At 31.8% G+C, this 23,299-nt stretch overlaps 1 long non-coding RNA gene across 1 annotated transcript; it reads right to left on the reverse strand.

The window, feature by feature from the left end:
• Positions 1-741: 741 nt before the first annotated feature.
• On the reverse strand, positions 742-2,494 carry LOC149513373 (uncharacterized). The gene is made up of 3 exons (XR_016330517.1): positions 2,371-2,494; positions 1,676-1,908; positions 742-1,588 (listed from the first exon to the last, which is right to left on the reverse strand). It is a non-coding gene; the product is annotated as an uncharacterized LOC149513373 (long non-coding RNA).
• Positions 2,495-23,299: the final 20,805 nt, after the last annotated feature.

Here is a 23,299-nt window from a genome sequence, read left to right on the forward strand (position 1 = left end):
TTTCTAAAAAATATTTTTGAGGAAAAGTTGAAAGTATCAATTTTCTTTGAAAATAATTTTCTAAAAATAGTTTTTTTGAGGAAAAGTTGAAAGTATCAATTTTTCTTGTACAAAAGCAATGAGTTTTTGAAGAGAAAAAGATTTATATCTAAAGTTGAATAATTTTTTTATTTATTTTCCTTTCTGTTTCTTGAATTTTCTTTAATGTTAAACAATCCGACGATAGAGCCTTTGCAAGTGAAACAGTAGTTTCCTTGCATACTCTTGAGGTGAGGGAATTTTCTCAATTTTTTGCTAAAAGTATTAGAGTCAATTGAGAATAATTTCCAATAATTAATCACTTGGTAAATTTTTAAAGTTTATTGGATAACACAAAATTAAGCTGATACCATCTTTTGATGACGGTTGTGAGGGTACTATAACCTTGCTCACACGTAACCGAACTCTCGAACTTTGTTTTGGTTAGTAGACCTAAAACTATTCTTTAGGAACCCTTAAGCTTAGGTGTTCTTTAGAAGGATAGATTCCTTAGGTGGCCAATCGCACATAGATAAAAAAGATTGGTGGCGACTCTTTCAAGTCAATGTCTAGTGATAGATTCCCGGATCTAAATGTTATGACAGATACAATAAAGTTAAAGTCTTATTGTAACAAATAAAATATTTTAAATTTCTTGCACGTTTTCAGTGATTGATTAAAATAAAAAGGATAAGATAACTGGGTAACATACATATGTGTAAATGCTTGAGTATATGTTATCTGATATACAACAAATAAAGTCTCTTCAAACTACATAGGTTTGGCTAATATCAATCATGCTCTGCTACTTAGCTCTTCTCAAACCATATACTCATTGAGCTAAAAAAAGAACAGTTCCTTTTACATAGTTTTCCATTCAGGTTTCTTTCCAGTTTTCCCCCTTTATTGACATGGTATCCTCCATCAAGTTACCATGGAGGCAATTGTTAGCGTTCTCTTTACATCTCCAACCACTTTAAACATGTTTCTTCTTATTTTGGTCCTCAATGGATGCAACTTGCACCTTTTCCCTAATAAGCTAGTTCCTAATCTAATTTTCCTCGTAAGCCCACACTACACATCTAGCATAGCAGTTTCATTTCAACCACACTTATTACAATTTTATCTTTATATGTATGGGTCTAAGGAAGGTAGAACATAACAAATCAAGTAATCTTAAAACTGGAAGTTCAAGAAAGTATTATAAAATCAAGTAATCTTGTAAAGCATAAGAAATGAAGCTTTAAGAGAGAAGCAACACCACCTCGGAAGCCTCTACAACTTTAGGCAGGTTCTCTAACTAGAGCTCCCATTCCTGCCCTTGCCAATTAGCAACCCCCAAGTTTGAATTCATTTGCCAATGACACAATTTTGTGTATAGATTGGATATTAGTTCATATGCATCTGGAGGGATACCAGTCCCCTCGGTACACGACACTAGGTCTATTTCTTTCTCTATGCCAGGGACATATGCGTTCAAGAAGTCAAGAAATGTCTCAGTGTCAATTGATTTGAACTTGAAGGTGGCAATATGTTTCTTGATAAATTCATCAAAAGCTGGGCTTCCAATCTAAGCATTCCAGAAAAACCACATAATGATGTACTAATATTATTTACAAACAACATGAAAACTTTAAAGAAAAAACATTCAACATACCTGACGTTCAATGAGCCAAGGAACTGAAAACCCTTCTCATAAGGAACTTCAGAATAAACAGTGTCCGGATCAACTCTTTCCTGATTGGTTTTGGGCTTTGTGAATTCCAGGTTGTCCTTGAATCTCTCCATTACCTCATTTAAGCCCCTCCAACCAATCCCAATATTTAATACAGCTCTGTCTTTGCCCTACACAGCCTCAACAATTGTCCTTTCTGCATATGTTGTAAATCCCTATAACCACAAAGAAAAACCAGGAGAATTCAAATTTACCTAATTTGAAAAGATCAAAATATGTCACAGAAAAGAACAATCCCTGCTTAATGAAACATAAACGATTCTATTGATCAATGAAACACAAATCATTATATTTGTCCATTATATTTGTAACTTCAAACCTTGCAAATAAACTGGAGCAAGAAATAATACTTTAATTAGATGAGATATCAGTATTTTATTAAAAATACAACACAGCTAGGAAGGAAAGCAGATATTCATTGTAAATGATAGTTAAACCAAAGCCAGTGTTTAGCCATGGCTTAGAAAAAGGGATCAGAAAAACTATTAAAAGTTACATAAGGCTTTTTCTAAAAATAACATAAGAAGAATTAGATTATAAAAAAAAAAATGAACGAAAGGAAGAAGGATGATATAAATGAACGTATGAAAGAAGAATAACATAAAAATGCTAATCACCAAGAGAGTTAACAGGTTTTTGGCTTAGTTTTAAAACCGCAGGGCTGTTTTTGTCTCGCTCGTTGATTTCATAAACGTATAGTTCTTGAACTTTTGCTGAAACAATTAAAACATCATATTAGTAATTTGTTTCAGTGAAATATTAACAGAACTATTCCTGAAAATTAGTGTATATATTAAAATTTTGAGGAGAAAATAAAAATAAAAAGAGAATTAAGGTATAATTATTTTGTTGTTTAATTATGGGTTGAAGTACTTACTGGAATGATCTGGTTTGCACTCCTTAGACTTGTTGAAGAAGAAGAAGGTTGTGGTTGTTGAGGTGAAGAAATTTTTATGGGAAGGTAAGCTGCGATCAGCCAACTTTTATCTATATGTGGAGATTGCTTACAGAGAGCTGGTGGATGCCATTGACTATGATGCGAATTCTGTGAGATTGGGAAGGTGAGCTGCGATCAGCCAACTTGACAGAAGAGATTGCTTGCAGAGAGCGGTAGATGTCATTGACTATGTAGGAAATTAGTTGGAGAAAAAGACTTAAATTATATTACTACTACTACTACTGTACACCAACACTTGATACTACTAAGAAATTACTCCATTCGTTGGTATATACATATTAAATATTGGCATTTGGCTTGCTGGATTTTATAGAAAAATTTCAAGTCTTTTTAATTAAAGGTTTCAGAGCTGTATGCTCTGATTTGAAGGAGTTTCATTATGGTTTCCTTTAAGTTAAAGACGAAGAAAACTTGGCCTTGTGAAGGAAATTGAAATTGCAGAGTATACTTTTTTTATAATATGATAAAAAACCCATCATTAGCGGTTTTAACTCCAACAAAATAAATATTGACTTTTATACTCCACTTTCTTATAGCAATCACATGACATTCTGCTGCAACTAAACTTGGGTCATGGGTTGGCATGGACATAATTAATTTTTAACCTAATAACAACAACTGTCATTAGAATAAAAAATAAATTATGGATCAGAGAAATTCAAAGTAACAAATTCAAGAGTCTCGTCCTACCTATTAATTTTTCGAGAGTAGATATTTCAAGAAATGACAAATGGAAAACCAAATTTCACTAAATCAATAAAAATATTGTACCCTTAAACCTTCACATTTTCAAATTCAGGTCCTAAATCAATAAAAATATAAATAAAAATTAATAAATAAACAAACAAACTCATAAACCTTCACTTTTTCAAAATCAGGTACTAAATCAATAAAAATCCCAACATCATCAAATTAAGAAAATGAAGAATTGATCAATGGTCAAAAAAAGTTTAGGGAAGACATCATCGTACATGCAGAGGTGTGTCACCGATGGACGAGGAGTAAGGAGTGAGCGCTGGAGATTTGGGTTTGGGATTAGGAGAGTGAAAGGTAGACCAAGCAAATGTAGACTGATTTAGGGGTTTTTAAGAACACGCATGTCAGCAACTCGAGCTGAACTTTGAAATCTATTAGCTTACAATTTGTAAAGTCAAAACAATTCATCATAACCATAATCTCAAAAATTAATACACTAATTCCATTACAAACAATTGATTAGACCATCAAAAAACAATTTTTTAATAAATTTAAAAAGAAAATAATAAGTTTAAATTTAAATATATACCAAGAATAGTAGAGGAGTGAAAGAAGGTAGGGCGAAGATCCTCAATCCTTATTATAATAAATTTAAATTTTCTTCCCCTTCTCCGTCGCACCTATCCCCCACACTACCACAAATCAAATTGTTCGTGCTCAAAAGCAGAAGTGAAGAAGAAGAAGCGGCTCCGATTGGCAGTTTCATTGGTGGTTATCAGACCTCCATATATCATCTTCATTCCCCTATTAAAACCTAAGCTTCCTTCTTCTCTTTCCCTTTCCCTTTCTCCTCCCCATTTCTTTCTTTTAATTTTTTTCGGTTTTAGTTGTAAAAGCTTCTACTTTGTTTTTCAATCTAGAAGCTACTCCTCTTGTTGCGTTTCCAGCATTTACCTTTTAATTCTTTTTAAAGACTTCACTTACGTGTACAAAATATTGCAGTCTGGGGACTGTTTTTATTGTAAGTCATAGATTATTGATCTTCTCTTTGAACTATATCAGTCTCTTTATTTGGATTTTTTTATTAAATTTTTTTAGTTTATTTTTAATAAAAGATTTTACAAACTTCACTTTAAAAACTTTATTTATATCTTACTCACTGAGCAATACTGCATAAACCATGCATGTGGAAAAAGGCCAATAATTTTCTTCCTTTAGTAGATAAAAATGCAAGAAAGTAATAAATTTAAGATTATCATTTTATACATTAATAGATAAAGTGCACAGATCTTGCGATTTCGTAGCTTGGCTGTAACAAACTCTTTTTTATTAATAATATCTTTATTTCAATCTTCAAAAAAAAAAATCATTTTATACGTTAGCTATAATTTTATATATTGATAATGAAAGTTTTAAAACTTAAAAACGAGATTAGGGAGTTGACACAAATTTATATAATTTTAATAATTGATTTTTTAATTTAATAAATATATTTTAGTGGAATACTTGTCAACACTCTAATTTTACTATCATTATGTAGAATAATTTTTAATTTAATAAATATATTAATGCACAAAATTTGAAAAAATTTTAAATAAAATTATATTTTTTTTAAAAAAATATTTTTACTAGAAACTTTTAGGTTTTTGTTGTTTTTATTTCGAGAATGTGAAATTTGTTGGTATATAAATGGAAAAGAAAATAGGTACGTTGGAGGCTTATTAGGGTTTCGATGAATGTTTTTGGATTTTGAAGTAAAAAAATCGGATTATATACATACATATATATAGAAGATTAAAACCTAATTAATTTGTTTTTGCTTTATCTCCCTCCCTTTATATTTACGATTTCGTTTATTTTGTAGAAAATTATTTTTGAAAAATGATTTTTGCATTTTCATATGTTTGTTTAACAGAAAATTGACTAATGAACTAAAAATTATTTACTGGTCAATGAAAAATTATTACTGGTCAACAGAATTTGGTGGTTATTAGTTAATTATTTTTGTTTCTTAAGTAAAATATTTACTTCATTTTCATATCAGGAGCATTATTTGTATACATTAAATGTATACACTATTTGTATACATTTAATAAATTTAATTAAAAGCTAAGTATTATAATGTCAACATCTTTAAACAGTAAGTAGGAATTAAATATGTATATATAATATTTTATGGGGAATGATCAACTTATACTAATGAAAATTAAAAAGTCTTATATATTTTTTTAATAATTAATTTCAATAGATCTAATGGATTGTAAAAATAAGTTAAAAAGAGAAGAATGATTTAATCTTATTTCTTAAATTTATTAAAATGAAAGATTAAAAATATTAAAAATATTTTTGTGTAAATTGATCTCTTCCCATAATTTAAAAATACAAAGTTTGAATTTTTTATAAAATAAAGTTTAAAATGATAATTTTAAACCAAAGCAAAGGAATACATATTCACACATATATATAGGGAACTTAGGTGCTAATTTTAATATAAATGGTTATGTATTAATATATATACATATATATAATTCCCATACGGTCATTTAATTAAAATTATAATAGATAAATACAGTAATGTATTTAAACTGATAAAGAAATTAAAAAGTTCATAAAATTATTTTAAAAGAAATTAATTTTTATCAATCAATCGTCATTACATGGCTATCTATTACACGGTTAATTTTGAAATAGTAATTGGAAGCAATGGCAATATTTTGGAAATAAATTTCAAGGTTTTTCTTGTTTTTATTTTTAGAATAAGGAATTTGTTGGTAAATGAAAACAAAAAAGTTAAGTTGGAGATTTATAATGGCTTTGATGAAAGTTTTGGAATTTGGTGTAAAAAAAAAAAATCTAATTTATATAAATATATAGGAGGTTAAAACCTAATAATTTGTTTTCCGTCACCTCCCTTCCTTTATATTTACATTGCAAATTTAACTCCAATTAGGAGTATATCTCTAATGGGGTTTAGAAATTTGTTATATATATGCGGCAATTAGTTAATTATTTTTGTTTATTAAATAAAACATTTATTTTATTTTCATATGCAGAGCATTATTTTTATACATTTACGTGATTGTAATAAATTTTATTAATAGAGAAACATTATAATGTCAATGTCTCCGGGCAATAAATAGGAATTAAATATACATATATATTGCTATAAATGCAAAGTTTCAATTTTTTATAAAATAAGGTTTGAATTGCTAATTTTAAACCAAAGCAAAGAAATACATTCATACACATATACATAACGAACTTAGGTGCTAATTTTAATATAAATAGTTATTTATTAATATATATAATTCCTATATAGTCATTCAATTAGAATTACAATAAAAAAAAATACACTAATGTATTTAAACTAGTAAAGAAATTTAAAAGTTCATAAAATTATTTAAAAAAAAACAATTTTCATCAATCAATAATCATTACTATTATCTGTTTATAAATCTAATAAAAAATATTATTGTATAAACTTTTAATTACTTTTATTTGTAGAATGCTGAAATTTCTATTTTATTTTAATATGCAAAACATGTTTTATTTGTTTAAAGAAATTATAATCATTTACTACATAGGTATTAAGTTACAATATCTGTATAGATTGTACACATATATTCATAATTAAACCAATATTCAAGTATGAATTCATGTACCAATTTACTATATAAACATATAGTTATTGAAATTAAATCAATTCTTCAAGTTATAGTTTGGAATTACTTTATCTAAAAGTGTATATCAATTTATTGACTATTTAATTACTCTGTATTGCAAGCTATATGGGTTATTGGACTAAAACTTGGGCTTAAATGAATATATGTGGGCCATGCTTGTAAGCTATATGTGTTACAGGCCTATTTAGTTTTATTTGTTTCTTTTATTAAATATATGTTATTATCGTTATATTAGATAAGGAAACCCCTAGTCAAGTGTAGCTTTCCATATCAGAAGGGTTTTTGTTTCAATGGATGGAGCAGTAGCTAAAGAAGTAGTTTGAAAGGATACCAAATACCAAGGCAAAGACTAGTGTAGATTGAAGCAATGCAAGAATGAGAAAGAAGAAAAGCTAGGACATAGAAAATATGAAACCATTATTAGATTGATCGAAAAAGTTTTGTTGCACAAAATTACCTTTGGCTTGCACACACAGCTACATATGTAAGCTGTGAATATAAAGTAGAGAAGGTAAATATATTTATTTATTTAGAATCAAAATCAAATAGGTTTCACATTTCTACATTTGTTGTAGAGAAGAATTAATGGAAGTAATTGCTATGCTTTAGTTAATTGTTTATAGAATCCATTTTATTTCTTATGTTTAAGTATTTCTGCTTCTAAGATTACTCTTTGTTTCTCAATCAAACTTCTTTCTTTATTTATTTAATTCAATCTGGATAGTAATCAATAAAAACATTAATATTTTCATCTTACAATAATAATTATAATAATATATAACCTTAAATCTATCTAGATATGGACTTGATCCAATCAAAGTCGACTAGGAAAAAAAAAATTAACAATATGAATTTACTCAATTCAAACTTGAAAAGATTTAATCTCTAATTAATCTGATTTTTTTATTTTTGTTGCCGTGCCAAGTTTATTAAAGTAGTCAAATGGCTACGGAGCTTTTCCAATAAGTGTATGTATGATTAAATTCAAAATTTCAAATGATATTCATTTGGATACGTGACTAATTAATGTAAAGATAATAAATAACACACTGAGAAACTTTGTGTAAAATATATGCATCCATCGATTGCCATAAGATTGTATATTATTATATCAAAGCAAGATTGTTTATTGTATTATCTATTCATTTTAAACACCGGACAGAAGTTTGCAAAGTTTCTGAAAGTCACCCTTCCCTCACAACGCATTTGCAACAAAAATAATATATATCAGAAGCATACTACCTACTGGCTACTGAGGATTAGATGGCCAAACTTCTGCAACAATTAAATCGTACCTTCAATTGCCCAATAAGCAAAAATTGTTGGACCTCGGACAACAAATCAACATATCTCAAACCAATTATATAATCACAATAAAATTTTAACTTTCTCTCTTGTGGACGAAGACATACTAAAAAAAGTTATTTCCACCGCCTAGAAGAAGAGATCAACAGGGGATCAGCTAGTACATTGTTTCTTGGAACTCATCCTCAAGTCTTCCCTTCTTATTCAAGGTAAAAAAAAATCTTCATTATCATCTCCAAATTTCATTCTTTTCAAAGCTTTAATAAAAGACTTGCCAGCAGGCTTGAAATTCAATGTCGTCAATGACTCATCAATCACATGATCAAACTCATCAGCTGCTTGAACAATTACTAATTCCATGGCCAACTTTTTCATTTTATGCCCAAGATTAATAGGGTCTCTATCAACAACTCATGCAAAAGATAAGATGTCGTAACGGTTTTGAGACCGCCAGACGTAAATTAGGTTTTTTTAAAATCGAGAAAAATAAAATGGAGTCGCCACCAATCTTTGTTAGGGTGTGATTGGCCACCCAAAAGTTTATCTTTTCAATAAAACTATAAAAGCGGATTTAAAGTTTATCGAAAAGATGAATTTTGGTCTTCGAAAATCAGGTTGAGTTCGGGAGTCGGTTACATGTGGAGAAGGATTAGCACCCCCACAACGCCCATAAATTGGTACCATTTAATTATGCGCTATTTTCGATGTTGGATAAAAATAGTTTTAATTTGAAATTTAACATTAATTCCTTTCATTTGGAAAAATAAAATTTTGCTGAAAATTTTTATTTAGAAATATTGAGAAAATCTTTAAGTTAAAGAATTATCTTAAAATTCTTCAACATCTAGGCAGAATTTAAAATGACTCTTTCCGCTTAAGATTTAATACAATAATTCTTAAAATGAAATAACACTCTTTACAGAAAATTGTTGGTGACTCTCCAACATCTAGGCAGAGTACCAAGAATTATTTCTTTTGGAATGTTATTTTTATTTTATTTTATAATATCACAATTTTTTTTAAAAGTATTGTTTTTTTTTATTATAAAATATTTTATCATCGAACAACATATTAAAGAGAGAATAATGCAATCGATTATCGATGATAACATGCTAACGTATGTATGCTAATAAATGTCATTTACAATGAAATGCAATTTAAAAGTTGGATTCTTAAGTATAATGAGACCACCCCGACTCTCCAACATCTAGTCAGAGCTTAGGTGCGACTGTTTATATTTAAGATCCAAATTTTATTATTATACTTTTTATTCATTAATCTTATTATTAAGGTGAATTAAGAAATCGTGTGAAAAGATTTAAAAAGTAAAATTTCTTAAATACCCCATCATCTAGGCGGCATTCGGGAACAAATTGCTTCAAATGAAATTTTCACACGTGTCTTTAAGATTTTTTTTAGGAGGTTTTGAGTAAAGGCTTGAGTAGAGGTTTTGAAGGTTTGGTTTTAAAGTTTAGAGGATTTTAAAGCTTGAATTTTAGGAATTTTGGATTTTGGAGTTTGAATTTAAGAGTTTAAAGGTTTGGATTTTGTGGTTTGGGGTTTTGATTTAAGGGTTTGGATTTTAGGGATTTTGGATTTTGGGGTTTGAATTTTAGGGGTTTGGAACTTTTAGAGTTCGGATTTAAGAGATTTTAGATTTTTAAGGGTTTGGATTTTAAAAGGTTTTGGATTTTAGGGGTTGGATTTTAGGAGTTTTAGAAACCTAGGATTTTGAAAATTAAAAATTAGTGTTTAAGGTTTCGTTTTTAAGAAAATATGAACATCTCTAAAAATCCCCAACATCTAGGCAGATTTTCGAAGCAAGTTCGATTTTAATGATTTTTAAAAAATAATTTAAAATTTTCTTATATTTATTTATGAAAATTTATTCATAATAATTCCCCAACATCTAGGCGGAATTATCTTTTAGAAAAATATTTTTTATTCCCTCCAACATCTAGGCAGGGAAAATAATAATAATAATAATAAATATTTTTTTTGAACATTTTTAATATATTTTTAACTATTATTTTTTTCAATTTTATTATTATTAAAACAATTAAACATTTATTCTAACAAATTTAGAAATTTATCATGCATAAATATAAAAATATACTTAAAATAACAAAAATAATAATATAAAAAAATTAGAAAATTCAAAAAAAAATTTTTTTTTTACCTGAACCGGACCGGTCAACGGTTCGGTCAGCGCTAGTCTGGACCAGTCTGACCGGTTTTGCGGTTCGATAGGCGGTTCGGGCGGTCCAGTGGTTCGGACCGACTCAGACCGGTTCACTGGATCGGTTCAAGGTTGGATGAAGAGGTTGACGGGTCGGTTTGCGCGGATCTCGAGTCGGATCCAGGTCCACGTGCGGATCCTCTTTGGTTAAAACAGTGTCGTTTTGGGTCTTTCCCTAAATGACGTCGTTTTGAGTTTTTGCTTTACTATATATAGCTGAAGATTTTTTTTGGTTCATTTGGTTTCTGTTTCAGAAAAAAAAAAGGGAGAGAGGGAGAGAAAGAGCTGAGGGAGAGGTCTGGCCGTCCACCGTTCGGTCGTCGAGCCACCGTTCCAACCGCCACCTGGGTCACCGTCGACGGTGGTCGCTGGTGACCGAAAAATGCAAAAATACTTCCAGAAGCGCTCTTCAACATGCTCTTTCAAGATCTGACCTCTTTTTTGTCGAAAACAGCCCCGATCAGCATAGATCGAGGCTCAAAGTTTCTGTTTTCAATTTTTTTTTGTTTGTTTTGTTGAAGCAAGACTGATCTATTTTCTTACTTTTGCAGGTAGCTTCGACGCTGGGTTCCTCCCTATGGGGAGGACTGTGGTTTCTATTTTTTTTTGTAGTTTTTTTTTTGACAGAATCTCCCCTTCCTTCTTCTTTGTTCGTTTTGGCTTCGTTAGGAGCTCTATTTATAGAGCTCCAGCCATACGTGTTTAGAGAGAAGGGCATGGGGCTCGATCACAAGATGTAAACACGAGCCCCATGCCTCTTTATTTCTTCTGTATTTTCTGGTAGTAGGGTAGGATGAACAGGGTATATGATGGGTGGTGGGCCTGGTGGCAGTGGTGCCGGGGATGGCACCACTGCCATCCTCAATTATTTTTTTTTATTTTTTTGCTATTTTTTTGTATTATTTTTTTTGTATTTCGTATAATATTATTATTTTTATTTTTGGGGACAAAATTGATGTCAACAGCTGCCCCTCTTTGCACATTACTGAGAATCAGGAATAGGGCAAAGACAAAGACAACGATTTTGTCCGAAAACAGATCTTGGATTTTTTTTTTTAAACAAAACACAAAACGATTAGGATGACATCGTAAGTTAAAAAATAATGAATCGATCGAGATAATATCGTGAATCGAATTTATGCTCGGAGGTCTTACAAATCATGCCCGAAGGTCTTAGAAATCATGCCTGGAGGTCTTACAGAATTGATTGGGATAACACCGTAAGTCAAAAGATAAAGCATTGATCGAGATAACACCGCGAATCAAATTTATGCTCGGAGGTCTTAGAAATCATGCTCGGATGTCTTACAGAATCATGTCCGGAGGTCTTAGAGATTATGCCCGGAGGTCTTACAAATCTCAAAATCTTTGAATGCTCCTCATAATCAGAGCGATGAAACTTTAAAATTTGAAAATCTTTTAATCTTGAAAGTCATGCGCAGAGGCTTTTAGAGATTATGCCCGGAGGTCTTACAAATCTCAAAATCTTTAAATGCACCTCATAAACAGAGGCGATGAAACTTTAAAATTTGAAAATCTTTTTTTTTTTTGAAAATCTTTTTTTTTTCAATCAGAGTTAATGAATGCAATCAATGATACAAATGTCCCTCTTGATCAAATGATGCTAATAGAAATGTTGATAAAAATATAAATTTCAATGCAAATGCAAGAATATGAATGCTTGATGCAACTATATTTGACAATGACAATGTTCTTTTCATGTAAATGTTTCTACAAATACCTTTTCTTAGGATGCGAATGCCATAGTTGTGCAAATATGATTTTCTTTTTATGGTGCGAATGTAAATATCTTGTGCAAGTGCAAATGCAAGTGATGCAAGTGATACAAATGTAGTAGTACAGATGTAAGTGATACAAATGCAAATATCCCTTTCATGATGCACAGATAAGCGATGCAAATTTGAATATCTCTTTTTTTTTTTAGGTTAAATGTCTTTCTCATGATACAAGTAATGTAAATGCAAGATCTTTCAAAAGGTTATGTATCGAGAATTTTTATTCTGGATAGAACTTTGAAACTCTAAAACTTCTTTTGGGGCTAAATAAACTTGGCTTAAATTTTATTGAAGGCCAGCTAAACTGGGCTTAAATTTTCATTTGAGGCCAGATAAACTGGGCTTAAATCTTCATTTGAATCCAAATAAATTGGGGCTTAAAACCTCATTGATGGCCAGATGAACTGAGCTTAAAGCTTCATTAATGGCTAGATAAACTGGGCTTAAATGTCATTGTTGGCCAGATAAACTGGGCTTAAAGTTTCATTGCGAGCCAGATAAACTGGGCTTAAAGCTTCATTAATGGCCAGATAAACTGGGCTTAAATATCATTGATGGTCGATAAACTGGGCTTAAAACTTCATTTGAGGCTAGATAATTGGGCTTAAAACCTCATTGATGACCAGATAAACTAGGCTTAAAACTTTATTTATGGCCAGATAAACTGGGCTTAAAACTTCATTGATGGCCAGATAAATTGGGCTTAAATCTTCATTTGAGGCCAGATAAACTGTGCTTAAATTTCATTGATGGCCAGATAAACTGGGCTTAAAACTTCATTAATGGCCAAATAAACTGGGCTTAAATTTTATTTTATTTTATTTTATTTTATTTTTAGAATTTGGTGATCCCTATCAAAAATAAAAAATGTGAGGATTTTCTTTCCAAATGGATGTAATAGTTTTGTAGATAGCGATGTTGATTCAAAAGGTTTCAATCCTTGAAGGGAGTGAAAGAGGCATGCAAGCTCACAAATGAAACACAAGCTTTTCTAAAAGCATGAATTCCTTGAAAATCAAACATATTCAACATTTTTTTTAGTCTCCAAATGCAACATTTTGATATATGTTAAGATCAGCTATAAGGGCTTAAGATTTTAAAGGGTTATTTGGGAATAATCAACCCATCTCAAACTTCTATGGCTTTGATATTTCAGATCTTTCAAAAGGTTTGGCTTTACTTTTGTTTAGCATCCACCATACTTAGCATCAGGAGTGACCTTTCAGGGTTGGCTCTAGACTGCCCTTTTAAGGGTTTTCACCCTAGAGCCACATTTATTTCTATTTTTCTCTTTTTTTTTTTTACACACCATGCACTTGAGAATTCAAATCTAATCCAAAAGAGGAAAACAATTTTTTTCAAAAAAAAAAACTCAAAAAATTCATGTTCATTTTTCACGAGAAACTCTTCAAGTTTAAGCTTTCATGCCTGATCCAATATGGACTTTTCAAAGGTTGTAATGTAGGTTAAGGTTCATGGTCGCCAAAGAAAAGGATAAAAAGGCCCAAAACAAGTATTTAAGGGTATTTGAAACTAAGGATCATTTTTCATTAGAAGGATACACTCTAAGGTATATTCTATTTTGTGCTTTCCACCAATTCATTTCTTTCCCTTTTTTTTTTATTCTTTCTTTCCTTTTTTTTTTTTTACACCCTTTCACTGAGTGGATTCAAAACTTTTATGAACTTTTATACTGGGTTTGTGCCCCTATCACATGAGATTCCATTAGACATTCTCATTCTTATCCTTCAAACATTTTTTTTTTTGTTTTTTTTTCCAAATATGAAAAGTGATCTTTAGTCAGGGTTTATTTTGAAAGAATTCAATCAGGCTCAAAGGGGTAACAAGAGATAAATTTTTATTTTTGTGAAGAGATAATGAAAGATGGCCATTTGTCACTTCAAGCATAAACACTTAAATTGAAGACTACTCTTTAGGAAAATGAACTTGGAAAAAGATTTTTTTCTTTTTAATCTCAAAAAAAAAAATTTTTTTTCTTCAAAACCTTGACTTTGTCATGACCTTTTTGGATTTGCTCAAATTTTTTAGTGCATGATGTCATAACCAATTTTTTCTTCTTTTTTTTTCTCTCTTTTTTTGTTGTTTTTATTATTTTTTTTATGCCCCCATAGTTCACACCTAGATTCATTTTGCCAGTAACACGTTTCATGAAAGATGCCCCATTTTAGCAAACCACCCATAATGAAAGTAATTACAAAAGAAGGGTCATATGAAATGGATAAGAAAAAGATTATGTGGGGTAAACATGTTTAAGGTATCAAATGATCTAAGATACTCCACAAAAAGAGAACAAAAGGGTTAATCATAACTCAAGTTGCCTTAGAGGTAATGAGATATTTTTTTTCTGACAAATATACCTCAAGACAAAGGATTGGGTTAATTTTGGGATAAAAAAAAAAACTAAAATGGTAGTATGCTTAAGTGTATTTTGGATTTGAAAATTTTGGAACTGTAGCATAATCTTATCATATTCAATTATCACATTTGAATTCTAAAAAAAAGAAAGTCATATAGACTTGATTTTCTAGGAACCACACATTTGTTAATAGCTATTTCATTTGTTCATTGCCTTAGAAAAGAATATTGCCAACAATATCAGGTGAAAATAAGGTTCACAAATTTGAATTTAAGGCTATCAAGGGGTCATGACTGATGAAATGGGGTCAACTGAATGAGCAAATTGACATTTAGCTATTTGAAAAATTTTTAATAGTGATCGCCAATTCATCTTAGACTCAAAACTTCATTTTTTCTTTTTTTTTTTTGCCCCCTTTTTTTCAAGAGAATTTCTCTAGCCTTGGTACTTAACCACATGGGGTTTTATTCACATCTAACATCTTCCCTTTTTTTTTTTTTTTTTAGAAAAACCAACTATATATCGAAACTTACACAAAATAAAACACTATGATGCACAATGTTTACTCATGCAATGCAAACCTTAAGACTTGACCAAAAAGAATTTATTATCTAGATCATACTCTTGAGGTGATATTCAAAGTTACATAAACAAAAGTTTTCCCCTTGATGTTTCAACTTTAGCATCACTAACTTGCAACTTTACTACTATCAATCATCAAAACCACCAACTAGCTCTTTAAACTTTGCAGCATCTGCGTTGATCAAAGCTTGAACTTTATCCTTGAAGGCAGTACAATCTTTTATGGAATGCCCCTTAACTCCATCATGAAATTCACATTTAGCATTAGGATCATACCACTTCGGGTACGGAGGCTTTCTGGGTCTTGCAGGAACAACAGAGATCATATGATTCTTTATCAGTAAAGTAAAGAGCTCAGCGTAAGGTATTGAAAGTGAATGATACACTTTGGCTCTCTTTCTCTTACGACTCTGTGAATGGCTTAAGTTGATCCTTGGTTCTGTTCGTGGTGAAGGAATTTGAGCATACAGATGAAGTGGTCGAGGAAAATTATCGATCGAAAATATTGGTTGGGGGTAATATGATAGCCATTGTGAATAATCATCTGTTGGATCTTCCTGGATCATGGTGAGATTTCTCTTATTTTGCCCTTTAACAATTATTTCTTGGGCTCGTTTTATAAAAATATCTCTTCTTTTTTCATCACCAATATCTATAATTCTTCCTCTTTTTATCCCATCTTCAATTCTACCCACAGCAAACAATAAATTTGCAAACTCTGATGAAGTATTGCTGATCAACTTATCATAATAGGGAGAAGGAAAGGTATCCACAAACAGGGAATTCAACTCTCTATTGGTAAAAGGTGGTTGTACCTGTGATGCCATATTCTTCCATCTAACAGCATATTCTTTGTAGCTCTCATTGGGGTTTTTTCTCATATTTTGAAGGGTTAATCGATCCGGAGCTAACTCTAACATATACTGGTATTGCTTTAAGAATGCCCGTGATATATCTTTTCAAGTACGAATTTGACTGCTTTTCAAACTATGATACCAATTAGCTGCTGTCCCAGTCAAACTTTCTTGAAAGACATGAATAAATAGCTTTTCATCACCAGCATACCTAACCATTTTATGATAGTATTGAGCCAAATGTATTTTAGGACATCCAGTTTCGTTATACTTTTCAAAATTCGGGGCTTTGAATTTTGATGAAATAATGAGATCAGGCACTAGACTAAGCTCGTTGGCGTCAACATTCTTGTACACATCATGACTTTCAATTACTTTCAATCTCTCTTCCAATAGATCATACTTATCTTTCATCACTATATCTTCTGATGGATCTGGCACCCTTTTCAATTTCTTCAATTTTTTATGATCATCCACATTAGGCACAGTAGTGAAGTCGTGTCTGAACTGATGGTAACTTGACAAAATGGCCAATATAAGGTTGATGAGTTGTTGGAGGTGCTTGTGACACATGGGGATCTTGAACATATGTGAAACCAGATGGATACAATGGTGTCTCGATAGCTATTTCCTCCCTTGTCCTGTACGTTTCAGCAACTCTTTTTCTTTTTGTCAATTCCACTATCATCTGTTTTAATTCTGTCAGTTGTCTATTCATGTTTTGTTACATTCTCGTAACTGTTTCATCGATCTCTCCTTGGGTCTTTTCCACTCTATCCATTCGACTGGCACCTTCATTTTCCATGATTATGGTACTGGCTTGAGTGTTATAAGTGTGCAGACTCAACTGACCTCGTTTTCTAAGATAGCTATCCTTGAACCTTTTATTAATCATCAGAAGTCAGAAATGCATGGCATGAATTCTATTGTATATAAAAAAAAATTGCTTCGAAGGTTTGATGAAAGTATATTTACAATTATCATTCCTTGTCCTTAGCTGGCATAAAAAGCAATGAATTCAAGCAAATGATGCATGATATGCAAGTTAAATTTTGTTGTTTTGGTGAGAGGAAACTTGAATTCCATCCTATATTCAAAATGGGTCATCTAGATATATCTTTTATCTCAAAAGTTTGGTGAAAACATACTTGCAACCATCATTCTTCCTTATACTCTTTTAGGCGTGCCAATAAAATAAACAGATGCATCAATTCATAGAAAATCTAGGTTAAAAGAAGTTTCCATTCATTTCCAAAAGCATCAAGTTTACACATCATGAACTATTCTAGGACTGGGGTCAAAAAGTGCCAAACCTACTCCCACTTTCCCTTGTTTCTCCTAAAAAATAGTTGACTATGATTACTAGGGAGGATAACTCTTTGCTTAAAAAGCTTTTTATTCATCATCCTGACCAACCCTACTGTTGCTTGCAGCACTGCCGATCATTTCGGCATGGATCAAAGAAGGGTTGTTGTGAACAACTGGCTTTATCTTGGTATCAAAACTCAGATATCCAGCTTTCATCAGTCCTTGCACCCTATGTTTCAAAGCTGTGCAATTTTCCAAAGAATGGCCAATGATGCCAAAATGGTATTCACATCGAGCATTGGGGTCATACCATTCGGGGAAAGGTGGTTTGCGAGGTTCAGCAGGGATAGGGGCAATGAGATAATTTTCTAGAAGTAATGGGTACAACTCTGCGTAGGACATGGGTATCAGATCAACAAGGATTTTTTCTTTGGTGTTACCAAAGTTTTTCTGTCCTACGGTTGGTTTGCTTTGCTGAAAAGATGATAGTTTAGTTGGTCTTGAGGTGAATTGAAAAACTTTGGGTCAAAGATTGGGTTCAAAAGGTAATGATGGTATAGCATGCTGAACAGATGATTGTGAAATATGAGATGGTGGATATGGGTTCAGGTGTAAAATTTTTGGTGGTTGCATGAAAATTGGGGGCCTAATCTTAGGTACTTGGAAAGGAGGTTGAAAATGATCATAAGAAGGATTTAGGTGCGACTTTGGACTTGGGATAGTTTGTGGAGGTTGTTTAAAGCCAGCTGGCTTATTTTTGGAAATCAAACTCTTGAGTTCAGTCATTTGCGTGGCCAGTTCACCCATTCCTCTCTTGAGTTTGCCCAAACCTTGGTCATTGTTCAGATCACCCAATGCTTTAGCATGCTCTGGCAGAATGCTGGAACTAACGAGAGCCAATTGACCTTGACTTGATGGAAGTGACAATGGTTTTTGAGGAGTAACTAATTTAACTATACCACTACTTTTAACCATTTCTATCAATTGAGCCCTTTTTCGTTTCATCTCTCGAAGCTCAAGCCATAATTCCTCTTGATTCAACTTCAAAGCACTAATCCTTGCTTCCAATTGATCTCCCATTTTCGTGACTCTGATTCCCAACAAGACAGACAACTTATTCCAGGACTTAGACAAAAAATTCTAGATTACTACCCTTATTGAATGAATATCACAAAAACAAATGACACACGAAGTATGAATACATGAATATGATGGCTAAAGAATGTCATGAAATGCGTATATGCCTATGACAATGAATTTTTATATGTACAAATGACCTAAATGAAAATTTTTATCAACCATGACTGTGTATGTAAGGAATATTATATTACAGGGATAGTGCAACATTTGTTCCATACGACCCCACCATTCATGAATTTATATGCATGAAATGCAATGACATGTTTACATGAATGATGAGATGTATTCCTATGACTAATATAGCATACTTGTATGGAATGCATGAACCTATCAAGTGCATGTTATATTTTTACATGGAATACAATGCTTGTATTATGCCAACCTAGTGAAATTGACACTACCTTTTATGATGCATATGGAATGAGATACATGTATTATTTTTTTTTATGATGTATGAAATACAAAAAAAAATAAAACAAAATAAAAAAAAATTTTAAAAGGGAAAAACAAAATAATTAGGACATGAAAATTGATTTTTTTGATTGGGCCAATAAACAAAGAATTTAAGAAAAATCTTTAATCTTTGAAAATGTTCTTTTGTCTTTTTTCTTTCTTTCAATGATTAACCTAAAATAAATATCACATATTCAAATATAATGTATACAATCAAAGAATATATAAAATAAAAAAATAAAATGACTCGAGAATTTAAAACAAACAAGTAAGACAAATAATATAACGTATAATGTCCTAATTTTTGACAATTTTCTAAAAAGGTGACATGGCGCTATCATAGGCAGGTTTTCTATGGCTCACGATATGCTGGGTTAGGATTTATATGTCTAAAGGTTCCCAAACTATTCCTCACATCATCGTCTATTATAGACTAGTAAGGTTCCCCGATCCTTGCCCATTATGGGTTATTAACAGAAAGGGTTCAATTTGAGTGGAAGTGTTTTGCTAGCAAATGCGGAGGTTATCACCTCACGAGAGTGTAGCTACTTCACTTCCTCCTAAAAGAAAAAAAACCCGGGTCTAGAGCTCATGCATGCGAATAAATATGCAAAGTGTGTGCAAAGTAATGTATTAATCAAAATAATATGAATAAATCATAAACACAAAATCAAAATAAAGTAATAGCTAACAAGCAATTTATTTTATTTATTAACTTGTATGTATATTTTGAAAAATTAAAATAAAGAGAATTAAATTAAATATCAAATAAAACTAATTAAATCCAACAGCTATTAATAGCGCATAACTAAAATTTGGCCTGACTCTCAAAAGTCCCCAAAGGAGTCGCCAAGCTGTCGTAGCGGTTTTGAGACTGCCAGACGTAAATTAAGTTTTTTTAAAATCGAGAAAAATAAAATGGAGTCGCCACCAATCTTTGTTAGGGTGTGATTGACCACCCAAAAGTTTATCTTTTCAATAAAACTATAAAAGTGGATTTAAAGTTTATCAAAAAGATGAATTTTGGTCTTCGAAAATCAAGTTGGGTTCGGGAGTCGGTTACGTGTGGAAAAGGATTAGCACCCCCACAACGCCCATAAATTGGTACCATTTAATTATGCGCTATTTTCGATGTTGGATAAAAATAGTTTTAATTTGAAATTTAACATTAATTCCTTTCATTTGGAAAAATAAAATTTTGCTGAAAATTTTTATTTAGAAATATTGAGAAAATCTTTAAGTTAAAGAATTATCTTAAAATTCTTCAACATCTAGGCAGAATTTAAAATGACTCTTTCCGCTTAAGATTTAATACAATAATTCTTAAAATGAAATAACACTCTTTACAGAAAATTATTGGTGACTCTCCAACATCTAGGCAGAGTACCAAGAATTATTTCTTTTGGAATGTTATTTTTATTTTATTTTATAATATCACAATTTTTTTTAAAAGTATTGTTCTTTTTTTTATTATAAAATATTTTATCATCGAACAGCATATTAAAGAGAGAATAATGCAATCGATTATCGATGATAACATGCTAACGTATGTATTCTAATAAATGTCATTTACAATGAAATGCAATTTAAAAGTTGGATTCTTAAGTATAATGAGACCACCCCGACTCTCCAACATCTAGTCAGAGCTTAGGTGCAACTGTTTATATTTAAGATCCCAATTTTATTATTATACTTTTTATTCATTAATCTTATTATTAAGGCGAATTAAGAAATCGTGTGAAAAGATTTAACGAAGTAAAATTTCCTAAATACCCCATCATCTAGGCGGCATTCGAGAACAAATTGCTTCAAATGGAATTTTCACAGGTGTCTTTAAGATTTTTTTTAGGAGGTTTTGAGTAAAGGCTTGAGTAGAGGTTTTGAAGGTTTGGTTTTAAAGTTTAGAGGGTTTTAAAGCTTGAATTTTAGGAATTTTGGATTTTGGGGTTTGAATTTAAGAGTTTAAAGGTTTGGATTTTGTGGTTTGGGGTTTTGATTTAAGGGTTTGGATTTTAGGGATTTTGGATTTTGGGGTTTGAATTTTAGGGGTTTGGAATTTTTAGAGTTCGGATTTAAGAGATTTTAGATTTTTAAGGGTTTGGATTTTAGAAGGGTTTGGATTTTAGGGGTTTGGATTTTAGGAGTTTTAGAAACCTAGGATTTTGAAAATTAAAAATTAGTGTTTAAGGTTTCGTTTTTAAGAAAATATGAACATCTCTAAAAATCCCCAACATCTAGGCAGATTTTCGAAGCAAGTTCGATTTTAATGATTTTTAAAAATTAATTTAAAATTTTCTTATATTTATTTATGAAAATTTATTCATAATAATTCTCCAACATCTAGGTGGAATTATCTTTTAGAAAAATATTTTTTATTCCCTCCAACATCTAGGCAGGAAAAATAATAATAATAATAATAAATATTTTTTTTGAACATTTTTAATATATTTTTAACTATTATTTTTTTCAATTTTATTATTATTAAAACAATTAAACATTTATTCTAACAAATTTAGAAATTTTTCATGCATAAATATAAAAATATACTTAAAATAACAAAAATAATAATATAAAAAAATTAGAAAATTCAAAAAAAAATTTTTTTTTTACCTGAACCGGACCGGTCAACGGTCCGGTCAGCGCTGGTTTGGACCAGTCTGACCGGTTCTACGGTTCGGTAGGCGGTTCGGGTAGTCCAGTGGTTCAAACCGGCTCAGACCAGTTCACTGGATCGGTTCAAGGTTGGATGAAACGGGTTGACGGGTCGGTTTGCACGGATCTCGGGTCAGATCTGGGTCCACGCGTGGATCTTCTTTGGTTAAAACGGTGTCATTTTGGGTCTTTCCCTAAACGACGTCGTTTTGAGTTTTTGCTTTACTATATATAGCTGAAGATTTTTTTTGGTTCATTTGGTTTCTGTTTCAGAAAAAAAAAAAAAGAGAGAAGGAGAGAAAAAGCTGAGGAAGAGGTCTGGCCGTCCACTGTTCAGTCGCCGGGCCACCGCTCCAGCCGCCGCCTGGGTCACCGTCGACGGTGGTCGCTGGTGACCGAAAAATGCCAAAATACTTCCAAAAGCGCTCTTCAACGCGCTCTTCCAAGATCTGACCTTCTTTTTGTCGAAAACAGCCCCGATCAACGTAGATCAGACCGGTTCAAGGTTGGATGAAGCGGGTTGATGGGTCGGTTTGCACGGATCTCGGGTCGGATCTGGGTCCACACGCGGATCCTCTTTGGTTAAAACGGTGTCGTTTTGGGTCTTTCCCTAAACGACGTCATTTTGAGTTTTTGCTTTACTATATATAGCTGAAGATTTTTTTTGGTTCATTTGGTTTCTGTTTCAGAAAAAAAAAAGGGAGAGAGGGAGAGAAAAAGTTGAGGAAGAGGTCTGGCCGTCCACTGTTCGGTCACCGGGCCACCGCTCCAGTCGCCGCCTGGGTCACCGTCGACGGTGGTCGCTGGTGACCGAAAAATGCCAAAATACTTCCAGAAGCGCTCTTCAACGCGCTCTTCCAAGATCTGACCTCCTTTTTGTCAAAAACAGCCCCGATCAGCATAGATCGGGGCTCAAAGTTTCTGTTTTCAATTTTTTTTTTGTTTGTTTTGTTGAAGCAAGACTGATCTGTTTTCTTGCTTTTGCAGGTAGCTTCGGCGCTGGGTTCCTCCCTGCGGGGAGGATTGTGGTTTCTGTTTTTTTTTTGTAGTTTTTTTTTTTTGACAGAATCTCCCCATCCTTCTTCTCTGTTCGTTTTGGCTTCGTTAGGAGCTCTATTTATAGAGCTCCAACCATACGTGTTTGGAAGGAAGGGCATGGGGCTCGATCACGAGATGTAAACACGAGCCCCATGCCTCTTTATTTCTTTTGTATTTTCTGGTAGTAGGGTAGGATGAACAGGGTATGTGATGGCTGGTGGGCCTGGTGGCAATGGTGCCGGGGATGGCACCACTGCCATCCTCAATTATTTTTCTTTTTTTTTATTTTTTTGCTATTTTTTGTATTATTTTTTGGTTTTTATTATTATTTTTTGTATTTCATATAATATTATTATTTTTATTTTTGGGGACAAAATTGATGTCAACACAAGATACCCGGAATAAAGACAGATTGAAGGAATTTTGGAGATACACCTGTGTTGGCAAACAAAAAAAGTAAACTAT

The sequence above is a fragment of the Durio zibethinus genome, chromosome 19, assembly GCF_047325235.1.
Source record: "Durio zibethinus cultivar Kanyao isolate XHJ-2024 chromosome 19, ASM4732523v1, whole genome shotgun sequence".
NCBI lineage: Eukaryota > Viridiplantae > Streptophyta > Magnoliopsida > Malvales > Malvaceae > Durio > Durio zibethinus.